The sequence below is a fragment of the Ostrea edulis genome, chromosome 5 (assembly GCF_947568905.1).
Source record: "Ostrea edulis chromosome 5, xbOstEdul1.1, whole genome shotgun sequence".
NCBI classification, from domain to species: domain Eukaryota; kingdom Metazoa; phylum Mollusca; class Bivalvia; order Ostreida; family Ostreidae; genus Ostrea; species Ostrea edulis.
The window spans coordinates 76694911-76709285 of record NC_079168.1 but is presented as its reverse complement, the minus strand read 5'-3'; the positions used below and the strand labels follow the sequence as shown (position 1 = coordinate 76709285).

Here is a 14375-nt window from a genome sequence, read left to right as displayed (position 1 = left end):
TTGTAGCTCTTCATAAAAAGAAGTTACGAAAATTATGCTTCACTTGGGAAACTTTTGTACACAAAAGTGATGGCTCAAGACGACTCATTTCCGATACAAATTGGAGATTAATTTTCAGAATGTTGCAAGCGAATATCCTACTCAAGCCTAGTACCAAAAAAACGTGAGTTATTAAATTTCTGATCTTTAATAACGGAAGGCAACACTAAATTAATTCACAGTAAATTGATTTATTCACAGTATTTCGTTTACTGTATATGGATATTAACTCAGTTTGTTAGATTTTCTCAAGTCATCGTAACAACCGATCGTTATGCAATGATATTGTAAATTAATAGATTTTATGTATCAATATCCAGGCACGTACCAAAGGGAGGGATAACATCCCCCTCCCCCCCCCACACACACTCTCTCTCTCTCTCTCTCTCTCTCTCTCTCTCTCTCTCTCTTTCCTTGACATGTGACGTACTTTTCCTGTTATTATCACATTCAAAGTTTGTTCGATGTACCAGCAAAGATCGATTTATTAGGTGGTACTGTTTTATAGAAGTGGTGTATCACATTATGGTAGTGAAAAATGCAACGGTGAACCGAACGATGAATTGAACCCGTCAAACTAAATTCCAAAATCCATGATTTTGGAATATAGGTAGAACTTCTTTTACCTTATTATAGAGAGGCTATTCAAACAATCGTCAAACTTTAATCATGGGCGCTCGTCACGAAATTTTTATCTCATTAAAATTTGACACCATCCTGTATTGTTTATTGGCTTATAAGCATAATATATATTCAATTACAGAGTATAAACAAAAAAGATGTATACCATATGAAAAGTGGAGTGAATATTAAGAGGATGGAAATACATGAAGAGAGTTATGTCAAGTTAACATAACATACATACATGTATTCAATGATATTTTGGCAAGAATGTAAGAGTAATAAAAGCACTTCTTAAAAATTTACCCGATTACAAAGTTGTTTTCTATTTTGAATCTATTCTATATTTACACAAGGGAAGAATCCGGAATCCAAAAAAAAAAACAAAAAAAAACAAAAAAAAAAAAAATCGAGATCGGGATTTTTGAAAACGTCCTTGAAATATAAAAAGGAGACGAATGAAAATTTGAGGTAGCGATGTTTGGGATTCCGGATTCCTCTCTTGTGTAAATATTGAATAAAGAAGGTCAATTCGTGATGAGCCCTTGTGCTTTAATACATGTAGATAGGGTTTGTGAAGAAAAAACCCACCCACACCCCCACCCACACCCACCCCAAAAAGAATCCATATCAAGCACATTGTTAATTTTGACGTCTTATTGAAAATAAAGTGCCTTTATTTACCTTTTTAAGAATCGATTTACGTTTTATGTTCAATCGGTTTATTCCCACTAAGCCAACATTTGGAGAAATCATTTTTCCACGAAGCCTCCATTTTAATTTTCATCCCCGAGTGATCAGCAGGTTTTGTCATGTTTTACATGTATGAGTGTTTGTTATGAATTGCCTGAGAACAAATTAAGAATGAAAAAAGTAGATTTCAGTTAAAAATGTTATATTACATGGATATATGTATCTTAAAATGATACATGAATTTGTGTTATTTTTATCCATTGCATTCTAAACTAGATTAGCTGTACTATCAGTACTTTGATTATCCATTGTATTGTAGACAAGATTATCTGTAATGCACTGGATCATTACGTACGTAATTTTGTGTAGCTTGTATAGGAAGGGTTCTGTGTGAGATAATATATTCTTGTGTTCTTTTTGTGGAAAATCTACCCCCCCCCCCCATAAAAAAAACCAAGCATCTGCTATAAAATATTCTTAGTAAGTTTTTTGTATTTATTCAATTTTGAATTTTGAGAATTGAATTGTATAAGTAAATGCAATTATATTTATTTTGCTCATTCTGTATGTTAGATTTAGATCAAATTAATATTGATTTGAAATATGTTATTACATACAATCGAGACGGTAGAAAATTATGGTTTTACACAATCTCTTCTATATAAACAGACACAGCTTCTATAAATAGGCACAGCTTCTAAAAACAGACACTACGGTGGCGCGAAACTCCTTTGCATGTTTGATGCGTAGGTAAAAAAAAGATATATTAATGAAAGTTTAAATCATTCATACTTATATATATATTTCATTATTTTCAGTTTCTGACATTATTGATTTAAAATAATAAATGTGAAGTGAAATAAATAATACAAATACGAATATTTATTGGCTCAAACACAATTACAATAATTGGCAAAGACCCATTGATCATCATTACATAATGATTACATAATTTTTATGCAGTCGAAAGTAATTGACTTCTGTTTTCAAAACAGTCTCTAATCAATTTCACAGTAATTTTTAAGACTTTATGTATATCACTGTTACAATATATTTGTAACGTGTATCTTTCATTGTCCAGAGTAATATTTTTCTGTGTTATATTATAAATGTTTCTAAGGTAGGTGTTTCTTAGCTTAGAATAAGATTTACATTGAAAAATAAAATGAATTTCGTCCTCAATCACACCAGTATTGCAAGCATTACATCTTTCATGCATTGATGTGGAATTATATCTACCAATTTTCTATTGCAAGTTTATGTACACTCAATCTAATTCTACTAAGAGAGAATCTCTCAGATCTTTTTCTGAGTAAATCAACATATGGACTTCTCTTTCTTGTGTATAATATTTTTTAAATAAAATTCAAGGGGTTTTTTTTAAACCAAAGATTGTTGATGATTGCCTCTGGGTGCACTGGTCAATGCTTCTTTGTTTTATGTTTGGTAAAAGGTGTTGAATTGAATCTTTATATTTTGTAATGTTTGAAAATCTCAGATTATCTAGAATAGAAAATATTTTCCTAGTCCAAGTTTTGTAGGGTATCTTTAATAAATTTTAAGTGAAATATATCTATATTTGAAATATCTTTGAACGAGAGATCCACTCTCCATATTTCACTACAATAAAAAAGAACTGGAAGTACAATAACATCACAAAGTTTTTCTAAAAGTTTATATGGGTTATCAATACCAATAATTCTTTTCATTTTAAAACATGCTTTTCTGGCTTTTTCAATAAGCACAGATGTTGCTGAGTTAAACTTCCCATTACATTTCACCACAACACCTAAATAGCAGTATTGTGGTACAATTTGTATTATATTGCCATTAATAGTAAATTCATTCCCTTGAGATTTGCCATTTGAGCTAAATATCAAAACTTTAGATTTATCTACATTGACTTGCAGGTTCCAGTTTGAACAATAGTTACTGAGAATATCAAGGCTGTTTTGTAAACCACTTTTGCTTTCAGAAAAGATTACAATATCATCAGCATATAACAGACAATTTACATGAACATGAATTAGAAAGTGAAAACTTGGTTTGTTTAATATTGACTTCCGATACGCTTATTTCTACCACAGGCACTCAACCATTCTTTGTATATATACTCAATAAAGTAATGCTATAGAAAAGATTGTTGGTTGTATATTTATAGATCGAGGGTCAGACAAGTACGCTAAAAAGGAACGGTAAGAACCCCCGCCATTTTCTGAAACCACCTCGATGGTTTTGTTTGAATTTTAATGCGGGTTGTAAACATATTTCATTGAGCGTAGATATGATAAATACAATGCCAAATTGCAGGGACGTGAGGCAATGCTCCTTGTACTAGAATTGTTTTGCATATCAATATGACAACCTGCATTTATGTGGTTTTTGAAAACGTGATTTCAAAGAATTTTCCAAAATAATGCTATGTACAACTTCAAACCAAATTATGACCCCGCTTTGCTCCAGGAACACATTTGATTATACACTACATGATGATGCTTGCATATTAAATGTACAAGTTTCTGGAGAAGAATTCCGTGCACATTTACTCCTTTGTGATACTTCAAAACCCTATTGCAGCCCCATCCCGGTCCCATTATAAGAACGGAATTGATTATTCAATACCCGGTGATGCTTGGACAGTGAGTCGACAAACTTTACCTTTGTGGTTCAGGAGAACTAAAAAAAAATTATTATTTGCTCACATTTTCTATGTAAAACCCAAAATCCATGTTAAATTCTCATCCTGCCTAGAGGGGGGTTGGGGGTTGGTTTGAGCAAACTTCATTTTATAATTACAATCGAGGATGCATGAATAGTTTTGTCACTTTGATATATTGTAATTGTACTCATATTTTATTATTCTGAAGAAGATTTTCGCTATGTATTCCTAAATGTATATGAAACTACAAATAAACCATCCTGACCGCAGGGGTAGTTGTTTGAACACCCACGGCACTATCTCACAACTATTTCTTAATCAATTTCGTAAATCACGCGCGCGCAAACACACATACACACACACAATGTACACTTTATGAATGGGAAGTGCAGTATGCAGAACAACTTGAAGAAATATACTGTATACATGAATCTCGCTCATGAAATCACATTGCCCTAAAATCAATAAAATGTGTTCCTCCATTAACTGGGTTTTTTATGTCACTGAGTGATAAATTGTTCATTTCGCAATATGATGGGATCTGACGTTACTGGGCCAGCAGAAAATGGCGACCGGAGAGTTTATATATCACTGTATCTAAAACGACTGCATAATCCGATTGTTTAGCACCCATTCTTCCTACTTTTTCTATGACCCTTTCATCGCGCCGTGTCCGTAACGAAGCAATTCAACTGGAGTCTGTGTGACCCTCTGATTCAGAAAATTGTGGCAAACGGAACGGATGATCAGTGGAATAAATAAACCAAAAACAAAAATGTCTGATTTATGCGGTGTTCTGCCAAACTTCTGACAAGATAAAGGTTTTAGTAAGATGTTGGAAGAGTGCATCTGTTAATCATGGCGGCCTACGTAAAACAAAAAAGTGTCTGTTTATAAACTGTTCGCACATTGAACTGGCTATCCACGTACTACAACATGATATTTGCCGTCAATACTTTTCTGTCCATAGTTTAAATACATGTGAAAGGAGGGATTGTTTCGAGGATTAAAAGATACCTATAGGTAAAATCAATATACTTATGGGGATACATTTTAAACACCGTAACGTGCGGATTGTGACGGCCCTGATTTACCTTTTCGTGGTCACGGTGGCGGCTGTCGTGTTGGCGTTTTACTACAGCCTAGCGTGGATCCCAGAGGGTACAAAACTCAAAGGTAAAGTCTACCCCTAATCTGGGCAATATGGATACATGTGAATAACGGTGTGTTACAACGAATGTCTACAATATGGTGCAGTGATGTTTGTATGCCACCTACCGATGCTTATCTATAAATGAAGAACGAATGTTGTTAAGGAATCTTTAAATTATCTTTGTTTTTTAATCACGCGCTGTCATGAAATTTTGAAGATCGGATACACCCCCTACTGACGATTGGAGCTTCCCTGGCAACAATGCTTCGGTGACCTGTGGCTGTTTTGTTTGACGCAGTTTGGAAATTCGATTCAAAATCCATTAACAAAATTTTTGTATTTGGAATGGATGACTAGTGTTTCAGTGGTTGAATGAAATGAGGGAGCTTTTTACCCTACCACAGTAGAGTGTCATTTTGTAGAGAAACAATGGTATTTATAAGCATTACGTAATATATAAAGCAATATGATCATCCATAATATGTTTTTTTTTATCGTTACCAATTGAAATTGTAATTTCCCCATAAATGTGAACAATGTACGTATGAATCTTGATAAATATAATGCGACTATTTTAACGGCTTAGAATAACCCGACAGAAATGAAAGTAAAATGTAGATATAGAAAATTACTTTCATCTTTATACGCCCGTCTTTAGACGGGGCGTATTATGGTACGGCGATGTCCGTCCGTTCTGGGTTTTCTCTTTATAATTTCATTTCCCTTTCACATATCATGCTGAAACTTGCTGTGTAGCTTCTTTGTGGGTCACTCTAGATCATACTGCAATTTTGATCCATTTCGACCTTTTTTTCCAGGAGTTTTGCCCCTTTATTTGGAAATAATTATTATATGGAGGGTACATAATGTGTCCGCCCTACTCCTCCCACAGTTTTCAAGTGAGAGCCTTCTTATTTTGTGGAGTGTTTGTATGGGTATTGAAGATGTGCATGTGGGATGGATTTTGATTTTCTACAATTTTTGAGAAAATTACAGGTTGTTGAACTTAGTCTATTTGGAAATTAATATTCTATGGAGGGTACATAATTTGTCTGCCCAACTCCTCCCACAGTGTTCAGGTGAGGACCTTCTTATTTTGTGGAGTGTTTGTATAGGTACTGAAGATGTGCATGTGGGATGGATTTTGATTTTCTACAATTTTTGAGAAAATTGCAGGTTGTTGAACTTAGTCTATTTGGAAATTAATATTCTATGGAAGATACACAATTTGTCCGCCCAACTCCTCCCACAGTTTTCAGTGAGGACCATTTTATTTTGTGGAGTGTTTGTATGGGTATTGAAGATGTGCATCTGGGGAAGGATTTTGATTTTCGTCCAATTTTTGAGAAAATTACAGGTTGTTGAACTTGATCCATTTTGAGGAAATCTCGATTTTTAAGCTAAGACCCTTTGTTCATATGAAAGTTTGTCACAGCCTCATGATGGCTGATACTACCTGAAGCAAAGTTATACAAATTATAGCACAAGAAAAACACCCTATGTAAGCATTTCACGGGCGTATTATGTACCGTTTGCGGTACTCTTGTTGATAATACGTGACGGTATAAACAGCAACGCTTCACGCCCACATACCTTCCATGAAGCGTATTTATTTAGCGTTTCACGAAGTATACTAACGTAAAGCGTTGCCTTATAGAAATTTGTTTCTGAGCATTAGCTGTGAAAGTGATAACAACCATCTTACTCTAAAAATCTCTCAATGGTATTAAAATATATATTAATGACTAACAATAACATTTATTTTTTTATTCTGTACAAAAACAAGATACACCTAATAAGACTACGTTAGATAGACGCTTTTAGTGTAAAGAAATACATGGGGAAGAATTATTGTCTTGAAAGCCAGTAATTATTTAATCACCAAAATCACACATTCATGTGCCTACTTTGAGGTCAAAACATGTTTGAAATAATTAGATACTGGTGTTATTAATGAAATAATTAAACACGGGTGTTATTAATAAATAATTAAATACGGGTGTTATTAATGAAATAATTAAATACTGGTGTTATTACTAAAATATATAAAATAGAGCAAAAAATACATACCCTCTACCGACTCCTAAATCTCAGAAAACGAAGTTTATACAAGCAATCAAATAAATCACTGAACTGGTAAAGCCAAAAACTTACAAGTTAAGAACCACTGAACCGGAAAAGCCAAAAGCTTACAAGCTTTCCAAAAACCACTGAACTGGAAAAGCCATAAAGCTTCCCAAGAACCATTTGAACTGTAAAAGCCAAAAACTTACAAGTTAAGAACCACTGAACCGGAAAAGCCAAAAGCTTACAAGCTTTCCAAAAACCACTGAACTGGAAAAGCCATAAAGCTTCCCAAGAACCATTTGAACTGTAAAAGCCAAAAACTTACAAGTTAAGAACCACTGAACCGGAAAAGCCAAAAGCTTACAAGCTTCCCCAGAACCACTGAATCGGACAAGCCAAAAAGCTTTCCAAGAACCACTGAACCGGAAAAGCTTGACAGTGTATGAAACCTTTAGTATATGATGAACATTCTAGATATCTAAAGTTTAACATAATACCTTGAAAGACCTTCATTTCAGGAACAACATTGGTACAATACGTCATATTCATTTACAAGCCTCTTCATGTCATGTACATTCACATGTGATAACACCACGAACCCCGGACTCAGGGTGGGGCCACAATGAGGTTTAATATTTTACATGAATAATTGGGAAACTTATTTGAAAATTTCTCAGAATTTGTTATGGTGCAATAAGTTTCTTTGTTGCTTTATGCTTCAAACAAGTACTAATTTAACGTGGACCGTCGCAGGTATAGTATCCCGTCTCTGTCTACTAGACAACCGGAAGTTGTGATTTCAAGAAAAATACGATGATCGACATCCGGTTGTGCAGTAGACACCCCTAGATTTAATTGTAGGGGAGAAAGCTGACCCGTACAAATCAAAATGGGTCTTAAATAAAAAAAAAATTAAAAAAATTTATGCTCTGGACAATTTAAGATCCTTTGATTTCACCATGTTCATAGTAAGGAATACACTCTGAGGGCTTGTTTGGCGCTGGAATTTGTTTTGACGTGCGAGTCGGTAGGGAATTTTTACTAATAAAGTTAAACTTTTGAATGGGAAAAACAGTCTCGATCTTATTCTGTATAAAATTGCAAATAAAATATACTTAACACCGCCCTTTGCTATCATGTCTTGCAAAGGGTTACAAGAGTTGTCAGTGTTTTCAAGAAATTCGATATAAATACAATGATTGTGCAGGAGATCGCCCGTTTGCACAGGAGAAATTGGGTTGTACAATAAATTGACCAAATCAAAACAATGACAGTAATGTGAAAAACTTATATTCTACTGGATATTGGAAATCGATAGTCCGTCATTTCCACACTACTTGGAATATGCATATATATATATATATATATATATATATATATATATATATATTGAAATTCCACGTCATACTATCATATGATCGAGAAAGTATTATTGGGTATTCTTATAAGCGTATTTTATCAATGATATTCAGTGAGAACAGCTTTAATCAGCAGATATTCATAATTAAGGTATTTTGATACGCATGTTGGTAGTTGGGGAGATATGATAAATAGTGTAAAATTTCCAGTGTTTAAATTTGAATCTAACTTTTAAAAACGATAACATTTTTATTACTATTTACACAGGGTGACGTCACGTCTTTTTTAAAATTAATTAATTTTTCAGCCGATCAGATTCGCCGTAATTAGTAAAATTGATGTTTAATAATAAAATGATATATGTTTTCCATGAGATCGAAATGAACTTAATGTGCATACCTTTCATGAAGCATACATTATTTACAGACGTCTGCTTTGTGTAAAGAATCGCGTTCGTTTTTGATAAACATATCATTTTTGATGTATAGTTTTCGTAGTTTTTTGTCCAGTTAATATCTTGATCGTCTTAAATAAAGAGTAAGAATGATGAGACCTGAAGCGACATATCAGTATGGTGGTACCTCAGTGGCAGATTTAGAGCCCCCCCCCCCCCCTTTTCTTTGCCACAAATTTACAAAGCTTCATCTATTTTATGAACAGCTGAAAAAATATTTATATTAGTTTGCAGAAGCAAATTAAAATCACCGCATATTACATGTAAAAGTTTTGTATCAATATTGACCAAATCAAGCATGATAAGGCGATTAAAGAGATTAGTTCTGGCTCTAGAGAAATGCATGCGAAATCCTCGTGATGTCCACATGTACGAAACGGAGAATTTGTAATATTTCGTTTATAAAGATCATAATGAAGTATACGCGTGTGCCTTAGCTTTGTATGAATAATGTTGATGCAGCGTTTCCCAAAAGAGTAATATGATAACGGTCTTGTAATGTCTGTTCTTATATTTTTGCGGAATGATTTGATTGAGATGGCTTCTCTGACTTCTATATTAAATAAATTCCAGTGTTCTACGGAATCGAGTACAATTGATATTTTGAATAACTCCAGTCTGCTTCTTAGAATATAAAAGTAATCTTTGTTTCGTGTATTATAACTGGACATATTTTCATGTTCATTTGGAACAATTTCATATAAGTAGTCGGGGCGCTACCATTGCAAATTTTAAACATGGTAGTCATTGTTGCGATATAACATCTACTTTGTAAAGTTTGACAGCCTGTTTCTGAATAAACAGATTCTCTATAGATACAAAAATATTCAATTTTCACATATGGGCCCCCTTTTCGGAAATCTCGGATCCTCCATTGTACCGCATGTTGAACATTTCATCTATAAAAGTAATACAAATGTTACTTTTTTAAAAGTTAAAATTAAACACTGTAAATTCGACACTACCTCCATAATATCAATATACGTGTTAAAATTATAACATCAATATACGTATCAAAATTATAACACCAATATACATATCAAAATTATAACACCGATATACATATCAAATTATAACACTGATATACATATCAAAATCATAACATCAATATACGTGTCAAAATTATAACATCAATATACGTGTCAAAATTATAACACCAATATACATATCAAAATTATAACACCGATATACATATCAAATTATAACACTGATATACATATCAAAATCATAACATCAATATACGTGTCAAAATTATAACATCAATATACGTGTCAAAATTATAACACCGATATACATATCAAAATTATAACACTGATATACATATCAAAATCATAACATCAATATACGTGTCAAAATTATAACACCGATATACATATCAAAATTATAACAACAATATATGTATCAAAATTATAACACCAATATACATATCAAATTATAACACTGATATACATATCAAAATCATAACATCAATATACGAGTCAAAATTATAACACCGATATACATATCAAAATTATAACATCAATATACGTGTCAAAATTATAACACCGATATACATATCAAAATTATAACACCGATATACATATCAAAATTATAACATCAATATACGAGTCAAAATTATAACACTGATATACATATCAAAATCATAACATCAATATACGTGTCAAAATTATAACACCGATATACATATCAAATTATAACACTGATATACATATCAAAATCATAACATCAATATACGTGTCAAAATTATAACACTGATATACATATCAAAATTATAACAACAATATATGTATCAAAATTATAACACCAATATACATATCAAAATTATAACAAAAATATACATATCAAAATTATAACATCAATATACATATCAAAATTATAACACCGATATACATATCAAAATTATAACAACAATATATGTATCAAAATTATAACACCAATATACGTGTCAAAATTCTTATCTGCTGATTACCTATGTTTTTACTGAGTAGCATATTGATCAAATGCGTATACAGAAACACCCAATGAAAATCTCTCGATCATATGATAGTACGGTGTGAAATTTTACAAAATATATGAATTCCAAGTACATGTCCTGTGGAAATGACGGACTATCGATTTCCAATACTCGGTAGAATATAAGTTTTTCACATTACTTTCATTGTTTTGATATGGTCGATCTACTGTACATGTACAACCTCAAATCTGTGCAAACAGGCGATCTACTGCACATATAAAATTTCTTAAAAACAAGTGAAAAGTCCTGTCACCTTTTACAAGGTATGAACGCAAAGGACGGTGTTAAGAACATTTTATTTGCAATTTTATATAAAATAATATTGAGACTACCTTCTTCTTCAAAAAATTTCAATGGTAAAAAATTCGAATACACTACTATAACTCACACGTTAAAACTCACACGTTAAAACAAATTCAAGCTATCAGGGTGTATGGGGGGGGGGGGGGGGGGCTACTGCATGTCAGGTATAAAGGTTTAAAATGAAAACATACGATACAATTCATTTCATTGATTGATTGATTGATTGAGTTATTTATTTATTCATTTCATTGACAACCAAATAGTTGAAAGTACATGTAATGTACATGGTATACTCAGAATACACTAATCAAAGTTAAAACAGACAAATACTAGGAAACATGCATAACACATAGATTTATACGGGCAATGGTGTTTTCAAAGGAAATCTATCATTAATAATTTGGTTAAGATTTTTTTGAAATGCTATAATTTTTTTATATGATATGGGTCATAAAAGTAATTTTGATTAAGACATACATGTAAATATTTTTATCAACAAAGTGTCAATTTTTTTTTTTAAAAAAGTGGGTTTAATATAATTGTCTAATACACCATGGCACAAAACTGTTTTCATAGCGATTTGTACTGCATTTCGGTAGAGCATATTTTGATGAGTTTCGTAGATGGTATTTGTTTTCTTGCAGTTTCGGGAGAAGATTGTGGAGGCGATGTGATTGATTTTCCATTTCACTGAAAAGTTTTAGACAAATTCTTCTTTCTGGTAGCAAGATTGGTATTTTCCATTGCATTTTCATAGGAGTCACATGATCGTACAATTTTAAAGCCCTCTTTTGAATTAATTCTATTTGGTTACATTGGTAAGTCGTAAGTCCTGTTGACCACACCGGGCACGCATATTCACAAATTGGTTTTATGAGTGATTTGTAAACCTTTATAAGGTCCCTCTCATATAATCCTGAATATTTGAGTTGGCATAGATAAAATAAGCGTTTTGATGCCTTTTCAGTTACATAATTCACATGTTGACCCCATTTGAGATCTTCACTAATAACACCAACAATTTACTCTCAGATACTCGTTCTATTTCTGTTCCATTCATATACAGATTTTCTACTTCAGGGTCTTTGCCAAAAGATACGATGATTTCTTTGGTTTTGGATGCATTTATGCCCAGTTGGTTTACAACAGACCATTCTATGATTGATTTGATAGAGGGTGTCATCTTAGAATTTTCACTTTTTCGTAAAAATTAAATGAAGGTGGTGTCGTCCACGAATTCAACATTTGGTATATCCGTTTGGAGATCTGCCACCATATGTATAAATAGCTCTGGGCCGCTGATGGTTCCCTGTGGTACTCCTCCGTTGACAGTTGCCCAATCCGATTTTTCATTTCCAATCTTTACTCGCTGCACACGATTTGTTAGGAAACTTTGAAACCATTGAACCATTATGGGTTCAGCATTACTATTTTGTAATTTTTCCAGCAATTTTTCATGGTGAATATGATCAAACGCTTTGCTGAAATCAATTAGTAGGAGTCTTTCAAAGTATTTGCTGTCATCTAGCTCCTTGTAGATTGGTTGGAGGATTTTCAAGAGAGCATGTGTTGCTGAACTACCCTGTATTGCATCAAACTGATTGGTGTCAATCTTTGGACATGCTTTCCTCAGGTGTTGTACAGGATAACTCTCCAATAGTTTGGCCAACACGTGTGTTAACGAGATAGGGCACAAATCTCTCTTTTTTTTAAATTATTGTTTACTAGAATATTGATTGATTGAATTCTGTTTTACGTCCCTCTTGAGAATATTTCACTCATATGGAGACGTCTTTAATGGAATAGTGTTTGGAACTTGTACAATATCAACCTTTCTCCAACACTGTGGAACACTACCCTCTCTCAGCGAACTGTTAAAGATGGCACATATTGGTTCAACGATGATATTCGACAGTTCTTTTAGGATCCAGTTTGGTACATTATCAGGGCCAGTAGCGTTTTGGGGGTTTATGTTTCTTAGTTGTTTCCAAACAGATTCCAAGGGTATTATAAAAGCATATGATAGATGGTGAGTTCTTGGTTGTTGGGTTTCAGACAGTGGTTCTAGATCCTTTGATACCGACACAAACGTTTGGTTGATGACGCCTGCCATGAGCTGGATGTCATCACTGTAAATCGTTTGCTGCAAGGTTTTGTAAGCCGTCATTCTTTTTGTTGAGGCCTAGAAAGCATATCACACTTTTTCACCATTGCTTGTTGTCAGAATCACACATTTATCGACATATTTCTGGTAGAAGTTGGATTTGAGGACTTTGGATTTTTTGTTTACTTGATTTCGGATTTTGTGGTACATTTGATATTGCCACTGCACCTTGCCTGTTGTCTCCTGGAGATAAGCTTACAGAAATCGGGGATGATCCATGGTTTGTCATTAGAGCGCACAATCTGGTTTTTAATAGGAATGCAACGATCTACAATTTCAGTTACAGTAATGTTGAAGAATTGTGTTTGCAGCTCACATGACGGTAAGCGGTAAAGTTCTAGCCATTTAACAACCCTCAACTCAGTGGCAACCTCCATCCTCTGGTTAAATGTTGCACATCTAGATTTTACAATTAATATTTTTGGTTTCACTACATCGTTGACACAAGGTTTAACCATCACTGCTTCGTGATCTGAAGATTTAATAGAGCCGATAGCAAAGGGAACATCATAATAGGTAGCCAGATTAGTCATCACTTTGCCTAGAATGTTCTTGAATAGAGTTGGTATTCTCACAATTTGTTTGAATTTGAAACTTCTTTGGAGTGGTTGGTGTTTGAGTTTGTTAAAGTCACCCATGATGAAGATACCAGCTTCTGGATGTTTCTGTAGTATTTTTCTAGACACGCGGAAATAATGGCTATCATAACACTCATGGTTGGTTTAAAAGTTACCTTGACAACAGATTAGTAGAGGATGGGTATCATTTCTTTTCTTGTAGTAGGTACAGAAATGTCAGGCATGAATTATTTAACAAAATATTCAGACAAACTTGAAATAGAAAACACAT

General features: G+C 33.3%; 1 pseudogene; it reads right to left on the bottom strand.

Moving 5' to 3' along the window:
- Positions 1 to 2303: 2303 nt before the first annotated feature.
- Positions 2304 to 14164, bottom strand: LOC130055017 (uncharacterized; annotated as a pseudogene).
- Positions 14165 to 14375: the final 211 nt, after the last annotated feature.